This window comes from Canis aureus, chromosome 30, assembly GCF_053574225.1.
Source record: "Canis aureus isolate CA01 chromosome 30, VMU_Caureus_v.1.0, whole genome shotgun sequence".
Lineage (NCBI taxonomy): Eukaryota > Metazoa > Chordata > Mammalia > Carnivora > Canidae > Canis > Canis aureus.
The window spans coordinates 16,742,437-16,758,096 of record NC_135640.1 but is presented as its reverse complement, the minus strand read 5'-3'; the positions used below and the strand labels follow the sequence as shown (position 1 = coordinate 16,758,096).

Below are 15,660 nucleotides of genomic sequence, written 5' to 3'. Positions count from 1 at the left end.
TTGCCAAATCACAGAGAACTTTAGGATTAACTCGAATGAATGCAGCCCCTCTATCTAAAGAGAGCCATGGCTTTCCTCCACCTGTTCCAGGTGCATAGCACAACTGCTCGGTGTGTTCATTTGTTTTCATTGCAGGATGGTGAACAAGACTAAGAGTGAGCATTTTCTTCATGCAGTATTGTCGTTAGAGTTCCTAGTTCTCTGACTGTGTCGTCTCTGCCCAGTTGTCAGAAACAGAAGTTGAGATGAAATACGGCACCTAATTATATTAACCATTTCAAGAGCCATCTTCTAGAAAAGAATTGTTCCTGGAAGGCAGGCCCATCGAACTGAGCAGAGTGCTCCTGGTCTCTCCATCTTATCAGCCACATATATTTATGGAACACTCTCGACTGAAAGAATAAGCAAATCATCTTCATAATTATCGTCATCATCACCGTCATCAACGCTATCATGATCAGTTGCACTATCTTAGGATAAATGCTTTAGTCCTTTCTTTTTAGAAATAGCTGGTTTTAGTTAGGAAAAAACTACTCTGCCCATTCTTCTCTACAGATGTTCTTGTAAACAGAAGGCGCAGTCCCCTCCTGTGGCACTGACTCAAGTTCTATGCCAAGGGCTGGATCAGTCACAAGACGGGGAACTCAAGACAGGGGGTGTTTGACTGTTTATTTTTCCTTTTTTATTGTAATTACCTAGACTCACATAAAGATGATTTGAAATATCCCATGCAAATGATCGCAGAAAACAAACAGACAAACGAAGATTGTGGACAAAACATGGTTTCAACAACTAAGCTTACTTCATGAGATGAATTTCTCCCCTGTCTTGGCTAATTGTGTAATACCTTTTGTACATACTCACTTTCAGGTTATTGTCCCAGTAATTAAGAGCTTCTATGATACATCATGTTCTGCTTCAATACTCTAAATTCTGACTTTGACCTATCATGTTCACATGAATCAGGGAACCACAGTGACAGGGGAGGATGATGGGCAATATATGGGCTGGGATCACAAGGGACTGTTTCTCCTACCCCTTTATCTCACATGTGCTCACTGTCTACATAATTAGACAAGTAGCCAGAAGCTGATACCGAACACAGACAGACCTCATAAACACACGGCCACAGCCTGAAGGGAGAGGATGGCTTTAGCTGGGTAGCTATAGTGGCAATTCAGGGTTTCTCATATGCACAGAAAAACTCAGGTCCCAAAGTTATGCCTGTCCCTATGGGCTCCTTAGCTGCTCAGTCAGTGATGATGGCCACACCTTGTCCTAGGTGGGTTTTGTTTGTTTGTTTGTTTGTTTGTTTGTTTGTTTTCTTCTGGGGCCTTTTTGAATCCTGAAATCACACTATCCAGAATACGAAAATTATACATGCTGGAGTTGGAGTGGAGACAGATGTTGGAAGGTCTGCATCGGCACAGTGCGATAGAACTTCCAGTGTTTATGAACATGTTCTCTATCAACATTTAGTACGGTAGCAACTAGCCACATGTGGCTATTGAGCATTTGAAATGTGCTAGAGTGACTGAAGAACTGAATTTGAAATATCATTTAATTTTAATTAATTTAAATTTACATTGTTACATGTGGCTAGTGGCTACTGTAGTGGACAGTCTAGTTCTAGATATTCTCCTTGCTCTTTGAATGCTTATTCACTTTCCACGAATGTCATCTTGCCTTTGACCCTTATAATTCACTACACTCCTTCGATGAACAAAATATGGTTAATGCTCTCAAATTTATTTTGGAAATATACCCATTAGAGCATTTCTGCAGTATATTAGCTCCTGGTTAATGAATGAACTATGTAAGTTGGTTGTATAGAGCCATTGATAGCTATTACAGATGGATTCCCACATGTTGAGATAATATATGTAGCCTTATTCTGACTGCATTTGAATTCTGAGTTCTGTGTCCTCAGCTATCCTGTCTGAGCTCTATCCTGAGTTGTGGGATTAATTCACGTTGTTCTCATTAGTATCTATGCAAGTTACCTACAGAGATCTTCTAAGCAACAATGAGAGAAGTGGCCTCCCTGCCTTTTCTGGCTTTTGGTTATTCTATATTGTTAGGAAACCTCTCATACATTGTGCCACACCTGATATGATGAAGGAAATCACAGGTTCAGAAAGAAAGGCTAGTCCAATTCTTTGTGGTAAAGTTGGGTTAGCTTCTTTGCTCCTTGACTTGACATTTGTGCCTGGTAATATTCCTCTCGAGAAGTTTTTTTTTTTTTTTTTTTTTTTTTTTAAGGTTTTATTTATTTCAGAGAAAGGGTGGGGGGCAAGGTGCAAAGGGAGAGAGAGAGAGAAACTTAAGCAGACTCCATGCTGAGTGCAAAGCTGGACACGGGGCTCGATCTTGTGAACCTCAGATCACAACCTAACAGTTGGATGCTTAACCAACTGTGCCACCCAGGTGCTCCTCCTCTTAAAATGTTTTAATGAACCACGTTCCGAGGTTGCAGAGAGTTTCTTCAGCTCTCAATTAAATGTTAGGCAACATGCTGGGGCAGCCGCTATGGTCATAAGCACTAACATTAAGCAAATGTCCCTTTTTGTTGTGTCAAATCATGTCCGTGACAATCAACATTTAAAAATTAGGAAATGATAGAAATCAAATAATAAACATAAGTGTTATAGACATGTTATCGGCATGGGTGTCTTTTCTGTTCCAGGCCCAGAGCGAAAAGTGTAGAATCTTCTTTCTTCCCAAAGCAACTCCTCTAGACTTCTGCTTTGACAAACTCTTCATCCCCTTAATTTCAGGATCCCAAAGACTTTCTAACTTCCAAGTTTTCTTCCGAAGATCTTCTTTTCCCACAGCTTTTCTGGGCTTAAAGCATACTTGCCAAGGTTTCTGCATTCAATTCCTCCCAAACCTTTTCTACTATGTTCTTGGTCTCTTTTCTGGTGGAACTGGAACTGGATCAAGTTGTGGCAATTTCTGTAGTTGTTTTTCAAAACCATTCCTCTGCCTAATTAAATTATTTTTCCCAGATGGTAAATGTTATTCCAACAGTCCTATGGGCTGAAGAAAACACAGACCATTTAGAATATTAATTCTACTGACAAAGTCTTCGTGTTGTTACATCAGAGCAGTGACTGAGTCATTCTCCTCAGTGGATCATGACCTTTAGGGGAAATCACATTGACAGTGAAGGGCAAAAGGTGAGAAGATGAGATCAACATGGCTCTCACCTCTTGGTCATCAGCATTAAAGCAGAGCAGAATAGGTAAATTTAGTTTCCTCTAGGTTCTCCTTTTCCACCCAATAGAAACTTCCCTAGTCTCCACTTAAGCAGCTACGATCTACAAATGTAGACTTGACTCATTCTCTTAGTCCATTCAGACTGCTATAGCAGAATATCATAGACTGAGGGGCTTGGGAAAGCAGAAAAAAATTTTTAAAGATTTTATTTATTTAATCATGAGAAATACAGAGAGAGGCAGAGACATAGGCAGAGGGAGAAGCAGGCTCCCGGAGAGGAGCCTGATGTGGAACTTGATCCCAGGATGTTGAGATCACACCCTGAGCCAAAGGCAGATGCTCAACTGCTGAGCCACCCAGGTGCCCCAGCAGAAATTTTTTCTCACTATTCTGGAGGCTGGGAATCTAAGATCAAGGCACCTGCAATTTGTTGCCTGGTGAGAAATCCTAGTTCTGACTAGGATAGCTCATAGATAGCCATCTTTTCACTGTATCCTCACACAACAGAAGGAATGAGAGAACTCCCTGGGGTCTCTTTTATATGGGCACTAATTCCATTCATGGGGGCTCCACCCTCACCATCTAATCACTGCCCGAGGACCCCAACTTTTAATCACCATAACTTGGGGTTAGGTTTCAACTTTTAAATTTTGGGGTGAAAACAAATATTTAGTCTATAGTACTCACGTTACTGCATGTTATATGGTTTCAGTGAGATTTCTTCCACCTACCACCAACAGGTCATGATTAGTTTTCCTGCATATCTTACTCATCTCTCTCCCCCTTGAGAAGGTGGTATTACCTCACCCTAAGAGATGGTAGTTATTCCTGGACTTATCAGCTAGAAAAAGTACCCTCTTAGAGCAGGTACTCTTCCTCAAATTCCACCATTCACAAACAAACCTGTGAAGATACTCTAATATAGAAGAAAGCCAAGGGAATTTTTTTCCTGGCAAAGTGATTTTACCCCTGCCTTTTTGGGATTCACACATTCCGTAGTGACTTTTCCATTACCAGGGCTTTTCTTCTCTCATGCTGAGTATACCAGGCCACAGAAGGGAAAAAGTAGCAATGTGTAGAGTTGCAGAAGAGAGTTTGGGGGTAAGCAGGCCATCCTGTGTAGCAGGTCATGGGTCACTCATTTCACATACCTGTAGAGTTGCCCCCATCCAAATGGAGGCAACAACGTTAAAATTTGAAAGCAACAAAAATTGAATACATCATGTCAACTCAGGCCTCCAGTGTGAGTTATTCAGCTTGCTAAATCAATTCCATCTGACTTAATCTGCCTTTAGAAGGCAGTGGACAGTGAGAGGAGCAGTCTGAGTACTTTTCTCATTTTATCTGCTTATGTTGCTCTTAGCTCTTCCAGAAAGTGCAGGTTTGATGCTTGTAGACCTCAAAATGAGTTCCCCAGAAACAGCATGATCTCATCACATCATGCTATCTGTACCTTTTCTCATCAGGTTATCCTATCTTTCTTTAAGAACAGACCAGAATATCCCTGGCTTTTCTTGTAGCCCTATCTTATTACTTACAAATGGCAATCTAATTTATTGTCTTCCAAGCACCACGCATTCCTTAGCTACCTTGTGTTTTTTTTTTTTTTTCTGATTAATTTATCTTCATCTTCCCCTAAGATTTTACTCATTTGCATTTTCCTTAAAGTTATTTAATTATGTTATCTCCTTATTTAAAGCCTCTTTGGATTGAGGGAAGCAGGAAGATAGAGAGGATAGCAATGGCTCAGTGACATTATTTGGAGCCTGATTTTTATGCTGTTAATGAATCCCTAGATAACCTCTGGAAAGTCAGTGAGCCTCTGTCAGTGAAAATGTCTTCACCTTGAAAAAAATGAGACAGGAACAATGCACCCCCCTGAAGTGACCATGGGGAATAATATACAAAATGAAATTAATAAAGTGAAAGTGATTTACAAATCAGTATTTGCAAAGATCACAAGGAATCTGTCCCCCTGCAGATGAATTGTAGTATCTCTTGTTTTAGAACCTGACCATTTCTACATGGTGGAGTGGGAGAAATCTTTAAATTTATTAATGAGGTTGTTTCTTCAATGCTTTGCGGCCATAATGCCCATAGGGAAAGTGATATTAGCATCTTCTACAAAATCAACTGTTTTCATGCCCTGTCCTTCTCTTTGTACTTTAATTACAATAGGACTGATTATATGATTGGAGCATGCTAATAAAATTTCTTCTCTTGCCACAAGATATCTTCCTGATTCAGATATGAAAAAAATCTAAACCCTCACCTTAGAAATCTCTTCCTTTAGGTCTTAAAGGCTTTTGGTTCTTTAGTAATCCCCAAACTTAATAGAAAAACTATTGTCATATATATATATAATGTATATATGATATATACTTATATATACTTATATGTATATCATATATATTACATATATATCACATACATGAATTTTCATACATCTGTTACCTTTCTTACATATGTATAAGTAAATACACAAAATATATATGGAATAAAATACTTTATGCAATATTGTTGAGTAACTAATACACACCAAGACTAGAAAAGTTGGAGAATTAAAAAGAAAGTAAGAGGTCAATAAATAACTTGCCTACTTTGTCACTGATTCACTTCCTTAAAAATAATTTTAAAATTTTAGGTAGATTAAGATTTCTGGGAAAATTGTGAATATCATACAGAGAGTTCCTGCATATTCAGTTTCTCCTAACATTGTGCAATAATACAGTATGTTTGTTACAATTAATGATTCAATAACGATACATTATTATTAACTAAGCTCCCAGCTAAAGTCATACTTCATAGTGAAAAGCTAAAAGATGAGAAACAAGATAAGGATACCAACTCTCACCACTTTCATTGATAGAGTGCTGGAAATCCTACCCAGAGCAATCAGGCAAGAAAAAGAAATACAATACAGCCAAATAATAAAGAAAAAGTAAAATTGTCTCTATTTGCAGATAACATAATACCGTACATAGAACACTCTAATGACTACACCAAAACAGAACTGAGAAACTGGGAGTTTAGTGAGGAAAATCACACAGATAAAGTGCCATTCTCATCATATTCTATCATATCAATGGTACGTACTATCAACATGACTTATGATTGTGAGGATTACATCAAGCTGGAGAGGTAGATGCTCCAATCACAGGCAGCTTCTATGGAGGTTCATCTGATGGCTACTCTGTGGGAATTCTGCCCAGGTGTTGCTTGATCTAGATTTTTCGACAGAAGTCAATAATTGCAATGTTTATGCAAATATACTTTTATGTTGAAAACTAATTCAAATTTGAAACATGATGGTTCCATCCTTGTTTGGGCCAAGAAAAATGTCTGTAGGCCAATGTTCTGTGGTCACTGACTTGGAAACTCTTTTGTAAATAGATGGTCATCATTAAGGTTTTTTTAAAAAAGAAAGAAGTCTTACCACATTTGGCTCTGTTTGCTTCATGCTTTACAAATCATTTCTACTAGTGATAGGAATGAAGAGATGGGTTGAACATAACTGGAGAACCATTGGTCCATCACTTCAAGTGATAATAAAAACTTGAGCCAGGCTGCGGGTACAGGGATTGAGAGAAGGTGATAGATTTGGAGACATCTCAGAGGTAAAACTGTGAGCACTGGTAGTATGTTGGATTTACCAGGTGGAGATAAGGAAGACGTCAGTGATAGTGTCAAAGTTTCTGATTTGGAGACTAAAGCAATAAAATCGCATGGTCCAAGGAGGGAAAATAAGGAAAAAGTAGGTTTGCAGATGTAGACGGAGGTGTCTGAGTTCCCCAGTTGGATACATTGAATGAGCAGCTGGAAATACAAATCAGTATCTGAAGAGAACGAGCCTGGCCAGAGATCTAGGTTAGGGTGTGTCTTCAAAATACAGGTGATAGCTGCAATCATAGCAGGGTATGAGAACACATATAAAACAAAGAGAAAAGTACATAGCTTTTCATATAGGTGAGTACAGAGAAAAGGGAGCTGGGAAAAGACAACATTGAAGATACACCTTGTGCAACTCTTTCTCTCCATGGTCATGTGTTTTGTTGTTGTTGTTGTTGTTCTGTTTTGGTTTGGTTTTTTAAAGATTTTATTTACTTATTCATGAGAGACACAGAAAGAGAGGCAGAGACATAGGCAGAGGGAGAAGCAGGCTGATGTGGGACTTGATCCCAGGACCCCGGGATCATGACCTGAGCCAAAGGCAGATGTTCAACCACTGGGCCACCCGCATCCCTCCATTGTCACGTGTTAAAGGGATTAGGAGTGCACATTTGGAGCTCCCACATGTACTTCCTACTTTATCAGCCACCTACTGCGTTACCTTTTGGTTTCTGACCCCCACACCTCTGTGTCTTTAAGCACCTACTATCACCCAGAGACACCCCCCCCCCCCACCTTTCATCTTGCCATTCAGAAGACAGCAGATTCCTTGTCTTCTCTCCTTTCTGATCATTTATTTCTCTTCTTCTCTGGTTTGATTTTTTTTTTTCCAACTTCTCTTTGGGTGGAGAACTGGGTTCAAACCTGTGTGACTTTGGGCAAGTATCTTAACTTCACTGAGTTTCAATACAGTTATCTGTAAAGTGGAGATAATCTCTACTTCCTGGTGTGGCCCCATGGATTACAAGCTTTACCATCAAACACCCGTCCTTGCACCTGGACGCATGCACTCAGTAACTAAAGGCTCACTGCTAACTCTCACTTCTCTTCCTGATCCCTTACCATTTTGGCCGTGTCTCTGCTGTCACTGATTATGAACATTCTTACTATTTCCTTCCTCTGATATGTAGTTCAGGCTCTTTGAGGACTAAGAATGGAATGAATCTGAATTTACATTTGTGCTCCCTTTCCAGAACATAGTGTGCGTGCAGTAAATAAAATATTAGATGTATGTAAACACCTACAGATAAATATCTCAAATATCTGGAACATCATAGGCCTCGACAGGTAACTGTCAAAGGAATGAAGCCTGCTTATGAGTTTTTAAACTCCATTCTAATGTAAACAAAACGTGGGAAAAAAGGAAATCTTAGCTTGCTTTTATAAATCACAAGTAACATTTTAAATTCTAAGCCTTTTGGGCCTCTCATATGTCACCAAGGGCTGTGCCCCTTCCTGAAGTAAAATATTAATCCATGCTATCACTGGAAGGAGCAGCACCCTAACCGACTGACCAGCTAACTAGTCTAAAATCCTGCCTCCTTGGCACTCGTGGTCCAGAGAGAGAACATTAATCACAAGAGCCTGGCACTAGGCCAACATGGGGTCGGGCTCTGTTTCCCTAAGCCCCTCCTGAAGTGTTCCTTCACATCACAATTCCCAAACTGCCTGCCCTCCCATGTTTTATTTTGACTCTGTTCACTCCCATAAAGGTAGAAAATGGAAAGGAACCGTGCCATTTAAAGAAAATTGGCATCTGCATATGTGGCAGCTGTGGACTGGTAGAAAAAGTGCCATAAGGAAAAGCCAACAAGATTGATTGTGATCTTGGTGGTGCCCCATATTCTGTGACCTCGGGCAAGTCGCTAACATCCTTGAGTCTTGGTTTCTTCATCTATAAAATGGGGATGCTCATTAAATAATGTGCTGCCGCCTTCCCAAGACTCTTGCTAGATCAGGTCAAGCAATTGGAGCTATCGGAAAAAGTGAGTTTCCTTCTGAGTCTTTCGTAGATAAATAAAAAGAACAATTAAAAGAGGGGTCCTCCCTACAGAAACGAATAACACTGATGGACTGTCACATGGGGAAAGAATTTGCTGGCTTCTCAAGGGTAAATCTCCTATTGATTTGATCTTTGGCCATTTCAGAGGGAATTCTTTGACCCGTCCTGCATCTCCCTCCCCAGTCTCAGTTTTGCATGTCTGCATGGACCTGGATATTCCTTAGAAATACATTTTTGACCTCGTCTTTCACGTGTCCTCATATCCGTTGCTTCTGCACACACACACATTCTCGAGAAATTAGTTGGGCACCGTTGGAGCTCGCATATAAAGCGTAAGTGTAAGAATCTGGGAAAATCATCTGTCAGTTGTAGGTAATAATCGTCTTAAATAAGCAGTTCGGGGCTTATCTAAAGCTCGCCTGAGCTAAACAAAGAAAGCAGTCAGCAGAGCGTCAGACGCTGCACTCTGCTCCCTGGCTGGACCTTGCACTGGGCAGACTGGTAACAGGGAGGCTGCAAGACACACTTTGAACCAGGGGTTCTAAGGCTGCAGTGGGGTTAGAGACGGGGTGACAGCTGCACTTTGCAGCCTGAACTTTGTACCTAGACACGGGGACATTTAATCTCCATAACAGGCACTTTGTTTCATTACTTATTAACAGCTCCTCCCTGAGTAAAGTTCTTTGTTAATGGAGCCTTAAAATACGATCCCTCTCCCCTTTATTCCTGCCACGGGGATGGGCATTTGTGCTCGTTTGCACTATCCTCCCTGCACACGGGCTGATCTTTCCACGGGGAAGGCTTTCCCTCTGTAAAATCGGTCCTCGTAGAGGTGCCACTTTGTAATTACTGCTCTAGAGGCCGCACGCGGCCATCCGGTTTATATTCGGAGAACGTAACCGAAGTCCCTGTGCCATCACATGTCGCACCAAGCGGTGACTGGTGTCACTTCACCTCTTCCTCCCCTAGCACCTCTTTTCTTTTTTGCTCTTTCTTTGGGTCCCTCCTTTTTCCTCCCCATTTCCCCCCCCCCCTCCCTTCTTATTCCTTTCTGCACGTTCAGCCTCTCAGTGGCACTGGAGTTAAATAATGGTGACCCCTGTCACATACATCATTCCCCCAGCCGGCGTAGCCAAGACATGTTTTGTTGCTGCTGGAAGTCAAAGCAATTTAAGTGCACATTCAAGTATCTTCCTTCTCAAATAAACACATTTGTACTTAACTACCCCCCATCAGTGACTGATATTCAGTAAGCTTGAAGGCTTAGCTATTTAAAGAGAGGCTCTGGACTCCAGAAAAGGGAAAGTGGGGTTGCTTAGGGAGGCAAGCGTTAATTACCCTCCATAAAATAAATACCAGTTGTACCGAAAATGCTCAGACTTCCATGCCCCCAAACAAGAGAATATATAGACTGTCTTGATTGCTACATTGTGTTCAATACTGATCAATACATAGGCTTTGGTTTCTGGGACTTAGGAAGCAATGACCACAGGCTATTCATTTTAGTAAGTAACAAAGACCAGGGAGCCCTGGTGGAAGCTTTGCTGGAGGGTTTGGGGCGGGGGGGGGGGGGGGGGGGGGGGGGGGGGGGGGGCCAGAAATTAACCTTTCACCACTCAGCTACTTTGTCTATTTTGGGAGTAGTTGGGCTTGGTTCAGACAATAATTCACTTTCTTCTCATTTTTCTTTTTATGTTTAAAGATGCCTGTGTGTCTAGCTCTCATTCACAGAAGGGTCAGCCCCGGAGTCAGCCCCGTCTGGGCACCATGCATCAAAACCTGCCAATCCTCCCTGACCCCCCTCACTCCCCCAACAGCACACATACCCTCCAGGGGCTTCCACCCCAACCACCTACCTGTTTCAGCCTCCAGCCACCAAGTCCCTTTATGCGTAAGCTGGTTGGTCAAAGCTGTTTTGAAAGCCAGAGTCTATGTTTACACATCCATGCCTTACTTTTCTCTTGTTTTCCCTGAGTTTTTACCCCTTGCTCCTCCCCCTCTCACTCTCTCTCCTTTTCTCTTTCCTTTCTCTCACTCTTTTCTTTTCCCCCTTCGCTTCCTCAAATATGTAGTTTCTGAACTCATCGCTGGAATGCAAGTGAAGATGTCCGGGAGCAGGTCTGGCTTCTCTGTGCACATGGCCCTCTCTCATCCCTCCTACATTTTTGCAAGCCTGCCATGCCACAGGGCTGTGACCCAGTCATATATCCTGGCATCTGGATTTGGATTATTCATAAGAAGAGAAGGTGAATTAAAAACAAAGAACTCCCTTGGAAATGTTAAGTCTCCAGCTTTTACTTTCAGTGTCATCCGTGGTTGATCCACAGACCCTGTATGCCTCATTTTCTAGACTTGGCTTTCCAGGTACCACCCATTTCACAGTGGAATGGCAGGAGTTTCACTGTTCCCAAATCCACGATGTTTCGGTACTAAAATGCTGTGCTCTGGCCTTCGGGGGCTTGCCCTCTCCTGCAGCATTCTGTAGCTTACTGCTTTCCTCTTGGAGCACTCACTCCACAACCGCAGCTGGCTTTCCACCAGCTCCTCCCATGCCCTGGATTAGGACTGCACCTGTTTGGGATTTACTCAATCTGAAAAATAGTAGGACTCCTCAAGAACACCTAATTACCTTTGCTCTGAAAGCAATGCACTCAGATGCTTTGGCAGCACACTTAGGACAGTCAGGGCAGCAGACGTGGCCTCCAAATTCAGCCCCAATTATCAAAGACAAACCACCAATTACCCCCAACTAGAACAGGGCCATTGAACCCTGATTTATATCCCCGCCTCACTCCTCTCCCGGCCTCTCAGTCCCAGAACCTTGCCACCTGCTCAGGCGGGAAGGTTTCACAAAGTACAAGCAAAGGTTATTGCAGCTTACGTAGCTGACAGCTATGAGATACAAGACAAACTTAGTTTGAGTTTATATCCACGCTTAATAATAATCCAAGCTTAAAGATGAAAAACGTGAGGCTTATTGGATTTGTTTTTTCCCTTTCTTTCTGAGTAAAGATGAATTAAGTGAAGCAAACATGATTATCCCATTTGGTTCCTAGTTACTGACCAATGATTGAGAATGTTTAAGCCGATGTTGGGTTCCGTATTTCACGAAAGTCAACAACTCCTCCATATCCTTCAGTTCCTCTCCATGCATGGACACACATGGGGACAGAAGAGAAGCCATGGGAAAAGCAGACAGTAATCCTGCTGTGGATGAAACAGAGCACTGAGCAGAAGCAGCAGCGGCAGAAGACCAGTGTCTCTGCACGAGGGTCTGTATCAACTGCCTGAGTGATGGGATTTCACCTCCCCTTGGAGTGATAACTATTTTTATCTATAAAATGATGATTTGGAGGATATAGTCTTTGGTTCCCAGACTGAAAGGTAAAGGAAAGATGCACAGAAAAGGAAACTAGAAGGACAAAGACGTTGCCATGCTGAAAGCAGGACGGTAGTAAAGTTTGGGAAAGAACATTGTCTCCAAAGAAGGATGCTATTGGTTTGCTTTCTCTAAGCCATCACACCAATCTCTCCTGTAATTTCCAGATAAATCCCTTCTCCTCTTACCATGTTCAGATTCCTTTTTTATAGAAGATAATACTGACGGATGCCTGGGTGGCTCAGTCATTAAGCATCTGCCTTTGGCTCAGGTCATGATCCAAGGTCCTCGGATTGAGGCCTGCTCCAGCTCCCTGCTTAGCGGGGAGTCTGCTTCTCCCTCTCCCTCTGCCCCTCCCCACTTCTAATGCACATGCTTTCTCTCTTTCACTCTCTCAAATAAATAAAATCTTAAAAAAAAAAAAAAAAAGAAGAGAATACTGATACCAACCATAACAACAACAAAAAGGAATAGAGGACAGTGGTAAATTTTGCCTTGTGTTAAACTTTTTAAAATACAAAGTTAGATTAACTAACTATTGCTTGACATAATCAATCAACTCTGCAGTCCCGTAATTTCCACCCATAATTTCTTCTTTGTGATAACTTTGCATTTATCTTGGACATAGGTCAAGGTTAAGTGCTTTTGCTTATCCAAGAAGAGCTGCTATGGGTTAAAGAAAGACTAACATATCTTTTAAAAGGTCATCTAGTTGCTGGTTCTCAATCCTGGTACATGCATGAATGCCCAGTTACTTGTTATCACTTTTTATGATAGTTATGCTATTCCGAAAATAGCACTTCAAAACTTTTGATCCGAAAGATCCATGTTTCACCTGTGGTTTCTCTTCCCTAGCTACCTTCATCCCTTACCTATTTCAAGCTGCTGTTCCTGTCCTCACCTCTAAGTTATCTATTCCTTTTTCAGCCATTTCTTCCCTTTCTGAGGTCAACATGAAGGTTAGGTAATAGCTCCATGTCCTTTCATGCTTCCTTTTTGCACTTCGAGTCTTGGAGACACTTATGTGCTGGCATAAGTCTCAAAATAATTTGTCATCTTTCCAGATGTAGATTTCAGTTCTTTGTTCGTTGCTGAGAGACAGTGCTTTACCTGAGATCCATCCTTCCAAGTTGCAGTAGCAACAGTCCCTTGGTTTAGGCTTCACTTGTTGCTCTCCAAAGGGTGCAAAGAAGGTAGCAAAAAATACGAACTTTGGGTTGTTCTGGTTTGAGAGGAAAGAGACAAGAGGAAATCTGGACCATTGACCTACTTACTTTGCAGAGCCTCTAAAGTGAGAACAGAAAGGAGTCCAAAGTCCCCAGAAAGAAAGGAAACTTGCCCTTGATTAAGCACATACTATATAGCAGGCACTATGCTAGGCTGAAGACTTGATATGTCTATTTCTACCCGAGGACAGAAAGCTGAGCCAGAGATTTGCACAGCACACACAGCATTTACCAGAATTAGAGATTTAGCAGAGAACCAAAGGTGTCTAAACTTCCCCCCGCCCACCTCCGCACTCAAATCTCTCCACAATTTAGCTCCCTATGACCCCTCCAAATTTACTGCTTATCATTATGCATAATATATCCTCCCCTCAAGCCACCTCACCACTTTTTTACTTCTGTGCTTATGCTCTTTTATGGTAGAAAATATAGTCTTTGGAGCCAGCTGGATCTATGTTTGGGTCCCGATTCTGTCATTAGCTCGCTGTGATATATTTGAGCCTCAGGTGCTTCATCTTTAGAATGGGGCTTATGACTCTGCAGATTTCAGGTAGTATCATGTTGAGGCTTCGAAATACACATAAAGGACTTGGCCTTCTAGCTGGCATGCCGGAGCCACCCAGTGATCTGTTGTTAGGTCATCACTAAGATTAGTATTGAATGCTTCCCCACCCCCATCATCTTCTACAGTTTACTCATCAATCAACAGTTTACTGGTCAAGTTCTCTTTGAAAAAAAAAATTTTCACTCCTGCTTCAAATTTATAGATTTCTTTTCTTCATATATTTCATTCTTGGTCATATATTCATATATCTAGCTCAAATTCCTTAAATCTTAAGGAACCTCAAATTCCTTGAATACAAAAGCCAAATCTTATGTATCTATGTTGAGCCTGACCTTTCAGTAATCAGCAATAAATATTTGTTGAATTTTAACCTGTTCAGAGTTTGGCCTTACTGAGCTTCTGAGGATCTGAGACCGTATTTTACCAGAGTAAGTCACAGTCAGCATCCTGGAAGCTCTTAATTTTAAAGAAGTTGAAATGATATAATGAAGTTACCATTAAAATACAACACTGCAATGTCACGTTGCTCTAATAAACTATTTTTTAAAATACCTACTTTTTGGGTTCACATGTTCTAAGAACTTGCAAAACTTGGGATTAAAGTATGCTGGAAAAACGTGTTGGTATCCCCTTTAACAAAACAAAAAGCCCCAAGATTAACATAAAAAACTGCTCCCACAGAACATGAAAGACTCCTAACTCTGGGAAACGAACTAGGGGTGGTGGAAGGGGAGGTGGGCAGGGGGGTAGGGGGTGACTGAGAGACGGGCACTGAGGTGGGCACTTGACGGGATGAGCACTGGTTGTTATCCTATATGTCGGCAAATTGAACACCAATAAAAAATAAATTTATATAAAAAAACCTGCTCCCTGTATTTGTTTTCCTCTTAACTTCTCACCAAAATGAAATAAATCAATAGAATGTTGTGGGAGCTGGCCCTCTATATAAATAACCTGTGGTTTGCTTTTGGTTCAATATACTGATTTACCCAGCACATGCAAGATTATAAATTACCTTTGGTAAGATATAAGTGAACAGTTTGAAGTGATGACTACACTACACAGTTTAAAGAAGGATCTAGAAATATTTTTATTTCTACTATGAGGATCTTACAAAAAGTTAAGGAGCAGTGACATGTAAAGTTCAGAATGCAGATAAATCTTCACTCACCTGCTCAGAGATTAGCAAACCTTCCTCCCTGAACTTTACAGGTTTGATCCACACCCAAGAAACACACCCTTCTCTGCCTCTGGGATCTGCCCCAACCAGCTTTCTTACCCAGGACAGGCTGTAAGTAATTCTTTTGTTCCTCTTTATGTGAATCACTTTGTCTCACCATTTCCTGCATTTTTCAGAAGTTACTTAAATAGGTTATTTTTAGGAACAAGTTGGAAGTTGCTGGTAGTTTTTACATTATCTACAAAGCTCAGAGTCAAAAACTAAAGCACAAAATTTACCGCTGGTGCCAATCAACCTTCTAATCTATATAGCCAAACTTCTATTAGTCATTGGAACTATTTCCTTTCTTTCACAATATTTTGAGTTTCCTCAAGTCCTTCGTTAACTGTTCTATCTACATATCCTTGGCCACAGGTCAAG

At 41.2% G+C, this 15,660-nt stretch overlaps 1 long non-coding RNA gene across 1 annotated transcript; it reads right to left on the bottom strand.

The window, feature by feature from the left end:
• Window positions 1-655: 655 nt before the first annotated feature.
• On the bottom strand, window positions 656-15,370 carry LOC144301752 (uncharacterized). The gene is made up of 2 exons (XR_013368533.1): window positions 15,232-15,370; window positions 656-3,039 (listed from the first exon to the last, which is right to left on the bottom strand). It is a non-coding gene; the product is annotated as an uncharacterized LOC144301752 (long non-coding RNA).
• Window positions 15,371-15,660: the final 290 nt, after the last annotated feature.